The following is a 6,025-nucleotide window of genomic DNA, read 5'->3' on the forward strand; positions in this document are numbered from 1 at the left end:
TTGATTCACACTTTTAGTTAAACAAAATTTTTTTAGCTTTTTTATTTTGAGACCGTTGAGATTCACATGTAGTTTTAAGAAATAATACACAGAGGTTCTCTTGTACCCTTCACCCTGTTTCTCCCAATGGGAATATCTTGTCTAATCTACATTATAATATCACAATCAGGAAACTGACATTGATACAACCATCCATTTATTCATTTTTCTCCTGTGCTGCTTGTACTCATTTATATTGTGTCTAATTCAATGCAATTTTTTCACATCTGTAGATTTGTGGGACCACAACCACAGCAAAGATACGGAACAGTTTCAACACGAGAAGGATCCCTCGTGATTTTAGAGGTCTAGCTTCCCCTCTCCCTCCCACCATTCATCTGTTGTCCATCTCTCCAATTTTGTCATTTCAAAAGGTTGTACAGTGGAATCAAACAATATGTAACCTTTTGAGATGGGCATTTTTTCTCTCAATAATTGACTCCTCTTTATGGCTGAGGAGTGGTCCATGTCCCAGAGTCTGTTTAACCATCCACCCCTCCAGCTCCCCTAGAAACTCTTCCTACAGCAGCACCCAAGGGCTTCTACAACTTAGAAGTATCCAGCTTGGTGGGGGGAATGGGGAGATGTAGATTTCCCCTCCTGCACACAAACCCCACAAGAGGGTCTCCTGAAGCACCCTTCAGTTGTCTTAAGGTAAAGAAAGCATTCTACTCTGGAAGGAGCAATCCCAAAACTCTCTTTACTTCAGAGAACCCCTGCCCCCTCCCCCCCAACCAATTCCCAGCCTGTACATACACCAGCAGCTGGTGGTTGGCTATAAAGGTCCCAGCTTAAGGTCCCAGGACACATTCTGATTGGTCATGGCAAGTCCCGCGAGCACGTGCCTAGAACCTCACTGTATAATGTGTGTGCACTTAATATCTTTGTTCCCAGCCTGGTGGTCTCACCCCAGTACCAAAAACAAATGTGCATTTGACTCCTGATCATGGGCACATTGATCTTCTGTCCAGATGCCCTGGGATCTCTCTGACCACCACTCTGCTTCTCTTTCCCCGCTAAGGTGCACTTTTGCTCCCAAACACCCATCCCGTTAGCAGGAAGAGCTCCATACTCCTCTGCCTGCAGACACTGTGCCCAGATGTGCCTGGGAATCCATGTCCCTTAGCTAATAGCTGAAGGATGCAAGTGTTTGGAAGTTAGTCCCTTTGCCTTGGAGCCACCCTGGGATATAATCAACCCTCCAGAACTCCCTGCGGAACCAGGCTGAAACTACTTCTGCTGGACTTGGCCTGAGAGCACACTCTTGCTTGCCTTTCTCCCTGCCTGTCCTCATTCCCCACCTCCCTTACCAGTTCTCCTGGGAGCACTGCCTTAACAAATCCTTATGCTGGGTTCTGCTTCTGGAGATGCTGCTCTAAAGGGTTTTCCAGCAGAGGAATGCATCTTTGCATGATTCAGAGCTTGGAAGCTGGAGCTTTATGGAGCCCCTGTTATCCAGAGGACTTGTGTCACACACTGGTTCATTTAACTGCACTTCAGCCTGTGATGATGGAACTATATTCTCCTTGGACAGATAAAGAAAGTGGGATTGCTTAGGAAGTAAAGTACTTTCCTCAAGCCCGTAGCTCTAAAAGTGGGGTCCCTAGAGTAGCAGCCTAGTAACCCACTGGAAGCTTGTTTGAAATGCACATTTACTGGCCTGAGGCACCCCTCCAAAGTTTGAGAACCTCTGCTCTAGATGGTACTGCAAGGAAGAAGATAAATCAATGTACAAGAGACAAGAATCCATGGGGCTGCCTCCAATGCCACTTTCAGTGCTAAGACGCTATGACACTTTAAATATGTTTAACCCATGCTTGTTCCTGTTGCACAAGTCCAAGATTCTTTCCAAAGAATTGTGGGTAACATGGAGTAAAGATGACCATTTACGCAGGACCTGTATGCATTCGATAGCAATGTTGGGGACAAACAAAGAGGTGCCAAGTTCTTCTCAGGTAGAGCACGGAAGGTCCCAAGTTGATGGCTGAATTTTCTGCTCCTCTGAAATTAGGGGCATTTCAAGACTTTTCTATAGGAAAGTCAAGCTGAAATATTCTGGTGCTGTGGAGCCCTCCAAAATGTCTTGGGGGTGTGCTTTTCCCCCAAGCAATGGGAATCCCTGACAGACAGCCCAGGACTGGGTTGGGGAGCTGCATCCCACCCCTCTCTCTGCTGCCTGTGAGTGAACAGAAAGGTAAATTCAGAAGGATCCTGACATGAAAAAAGATCTTTAAGTGCCCCTCTCAGCCAGCTGGCTGCACCTACAGAAAACTTAACCACCATTAATTATGATGGCGATAATGACACAATACATAAAACATACTGTGTAGATAAAGTAGGCAATGAAGCCATGGCCATTTGTCATGAGCTTTGGTGTGGCCTGTCCAGAGTCATCGGCAATGTTAAGGAGGCTGCCGGACTTAGCCGCTTCCTTTCTGAGGCCGGCGGGGCAGGCATCTGCTTTCGTGGGCCTCAGCCTCTCATCGAGAAAGTCCAGACCTTGAGAGAGCTGCTCTCCAGGAGGCCCCGGCTCTCATCCTGCAGGTAAAGTGTTCCTGTTCTCGGTGCTGGGAGAAATGGAGCCATTTCTCCCAGGACATGGGATTTAACTTGGAAAACTGAGAAGGCTGTTTTGTGCAAGGTGACAGAGATTCTCTTTCCTCAGAGATGCACAGTACTTTTTGCTTCCAAAATTCAAAAGCATCTCCCTACTCCAGAGTAAGCTAAATGGTGCTTTCTAACCTTTTCTATATCACAACACACACACTGTGGGGAGAAATGGCCGAGGCTGCCTGTGTGGGTGCCACCAGCAGCCACCCCCCTGGCCTGCCCACCCACACTCCCTGGCCTGCCCACCCACCTCTCACCCAGCTCCCAGGCCTGCCATCCCAGGCCTGCCCACCCACCTCCCCAAGGTCGAAGGGAACAATACCCTTTGGCCCTACTGTCACCCACTCATGGCACACCAGGAAGTGCTGAATTTGTAGACCAGAAAATCAAGAAAATCAAAGGTGCCTCACCTTATTGGTCTGACTAGCCAGTGTACTTGTTTGGTTTGATTTTGCCTAAAATGCAAGCTCAGGGGCTGAGCCATTGCAACAGACCAGCCAGAGGCATCTCAGAGCCACTTCCCCCAAACCCTGGGCTTCGTATCCACTGGCTCTGTCCTCTGTCAGCAGCAGCAGCTGTCTCCTCCTGCTGGTTCTGCCCCCTCCCTGGCCCCGGGCAGCCCCATGGACCGGTCAAGGCTGCCGGGACACGGCGTGGACAGCAGAACCTAATTTTCACCCTGAGGTCCTTGCGCTCAAATTTGCCCTGCCTGGATGGAAGCCCCAACCCTTCCTCTTAAGACCAGTGACAACCTTCTACCAATGGCTGGTCTGTATTGCGAATTCAGGAAAAGTCCCGGAAAGAGAGACAACCTAGCTATCTTCTTTGGACGTTGAAGAAAGAACTTGAATTTGGTTGGGCCAACACTGATGACCACCATCCAGACATTTTCCTTCAATGTTCATGAGTTGAGAGGACACAGTGGCAAGGGCTGAGGTTCTGGAGTTAGAGACCTTCCTTCTAGTTCTGGCTCTGCCATTTACTTTCCCTTTGTGAGCCTTGGTGTTCTCCATGTGAAATGGGAATGTCTATATATTAACAAATATCAGTTGAACACCTACCACGTGCCATGCACTATCTTTGGCTCAAGGGGATATTAGAATGAACATGGCCACAGAGGACATCATGATGTGCTGCCCAGGACCCCGTTGAGGAAGGACTTGTGGCCTCAGCTACTAGGAGCCCTGTCATGAGCAGGTTCTAGCTGCAGGCCCTTCAGGAGTCATCTGGGTGTAGAAGCACCACAACCAAAGTCCTGCCTTCCCAGGGCCGCCCATTCCATGACTCATTAAAGCCGAAATATGAAGAACTTGCCATCTCAGCCCTACTGAGAACAATCTGAAGGGCCATTCTAGCCCCAAAGCTCCCCACCGTGTTGGCTGAGCCTCCATGGGCTGCCTCACAGCTCAGCGTCCTCCTCTGGCCACCCCTGTTTCTGGCACCTCCCTTCCCAGGTAGTGGTCCCAAGGCACTCCTTAATAAGCCTCATGCTCGCTAAACCACAGAGTAGGCTTCTAGGGGAAAACAACCTGCGACAAAAACAATAGTCAATCTCCCGTCCAACCATTTTGCGGAGAGAAATGATTCAGCCATGTTGTGAGGTCTCTTGAGAGACTCAAATGAGACCAACTGCATGGAAGTACTTCAATTACTTACTATGACTGTCAAAACTGTGGGTTGCCTTTATTTTTATTTCTGGTGGTTTAAAGTAAATGGCCTTGCCATGGGAAAATCGCTTTCATTCCTTAGGAAGAAAACCCACCCGTTCCCCTGCCTTTCCTAGCTTCAAAAGGCCATTCTCAAGGAGTGGCCCAGACAGACATGGCTTTGTCCAGGGTCCCCACTGGGGACGGGGCCAAGGGCACTTGAGGTACCCCAAGGGAAGCTCATATCTGCAAGCATCTGTCATTAGCTCAAGCCCAATTCCAGAGGCCACACGAAGGAGAGGGCCTCAGGACTCCAAGCCCGGCTGACAACTTTCCAAGTTGCACAGTGTTACAACCAACGCTGCAGAGGCAGAATCCATGGTTCCAACCCACTAATGAGCTCCTAGCTCCAGGTTAATTAGTTTTCATTGCAATATTAATGATCCTAGCAAACCATTTCAACTTTCCTGTTGCACAGCTAGAATTCTTTTATTTGGTGTTGGGTCGCTTTATAAGAAAATCCCACATGCCTCCTCCTCCCCACTTTCCCCATCAAGAGGGAATAAGATCACATTCTGACTTCGCTTATCGCTTTGGCCAGCCCAGGGACAGCAGCTTTAATAATTTTGGAACTGGGAGCATTAAACACATCACAAACTGCCATACAAATAACATATAATATAACTCCAGGATTTTAATTACAGTGACTAATATATGTACCAATCCTAAGATCTCTATAGGACCATTAGGCCACATGCATGGACATTATGGGGAGGTTACAAATTTGCACAAGGTATGTCATTAGTTGATTCTTCCAGATCCGGAGTTCTCACCTGAGACTCAGCATTCATTTCTGGGCACTTGGGGCTCCCCAGCCAAAAAAGTGCTATCTTCATTACTGACTATGGAGAAATGGTTCAGGTCAGTTTGGGTTGAAGGCAGGTTTAGTTATGTGGCATAGCAGCTAGGCTTTTTTGTAGATCCCAATGGCCCTCTGTTTTGACCATTCCTCCAACAAAAGAGAAGAACATTAACAGACTGCAGTGTCAGCAGAAATTCTCCCACCTGGACTCAAGGGAAAGTTGTCTGGATTTACACGAGAATCCACAGCATTTTAGGTGCAGGGTCCCTCCAGGCAGTGACTGGAACCTGGGTGGAGCTGCTGGGTGGGTATCTGCTTCATGGAGTTAAGTCCCACCAGTGGCCAGTGACTACAGCTCCAAGTCCAAGGAAGCACAGTGAACCTGAGCTCAGCGTGGCCAGCCTCAGGACCCAGCAGCCATGTTGTCCTCATGGCCATCGTAGTCAGGTCCCAGCAGGTACCTAAGGTGTATTCTGGAGTGATGGAGATAAGCTGACCATGCAGAGTGGGGGCAAAGAAAGGAGATGGCCACGGAGGTTTGCACAGAGGGAAGGAGCTCCTTTCATTAATCCCATGCTTGGGAAGGGAAGGCCTCTAGTGCCCACAGCCGGACAGAGCAGGTTCCCTCAGGGTCATCAGCATGACCTTCATGGTCCAGGCTGGGAACCACTATGGGACAACTTTCTCTGAAAGGGTCTCCATGCCTCTGGACTTGCTTCACCATCCCCCCTGCCCCTGAAGACACACATGTAGTCAGAAGGCTCTCCTTAAGCTTGGCTCACAACCTTCAGGATCCATAGCGCACTATCAGTTACACCGACAAAGGGGATCCCGGGTCCCAGTGCACTTAAGGAGACCTGTCTGTGTT

The sequence above is a fragment of the Dasypus novemcinctus genome, chromosome 6, assembly GCF_030445035.2.
Source record: "Dasypus novemcinctus isolate mDasNov1 chromosome 6, mDasNov1.1.hap2, whole genome shotgun sequence".
In the NCBI taxonomy this organism is placed as follows: domain Eukaryota; kingdom Metazoa; phylum Chordata; class Mammalia; order Cingulata; family Dasypodidae; genus Dasypus; species Dasypus novemcinctus.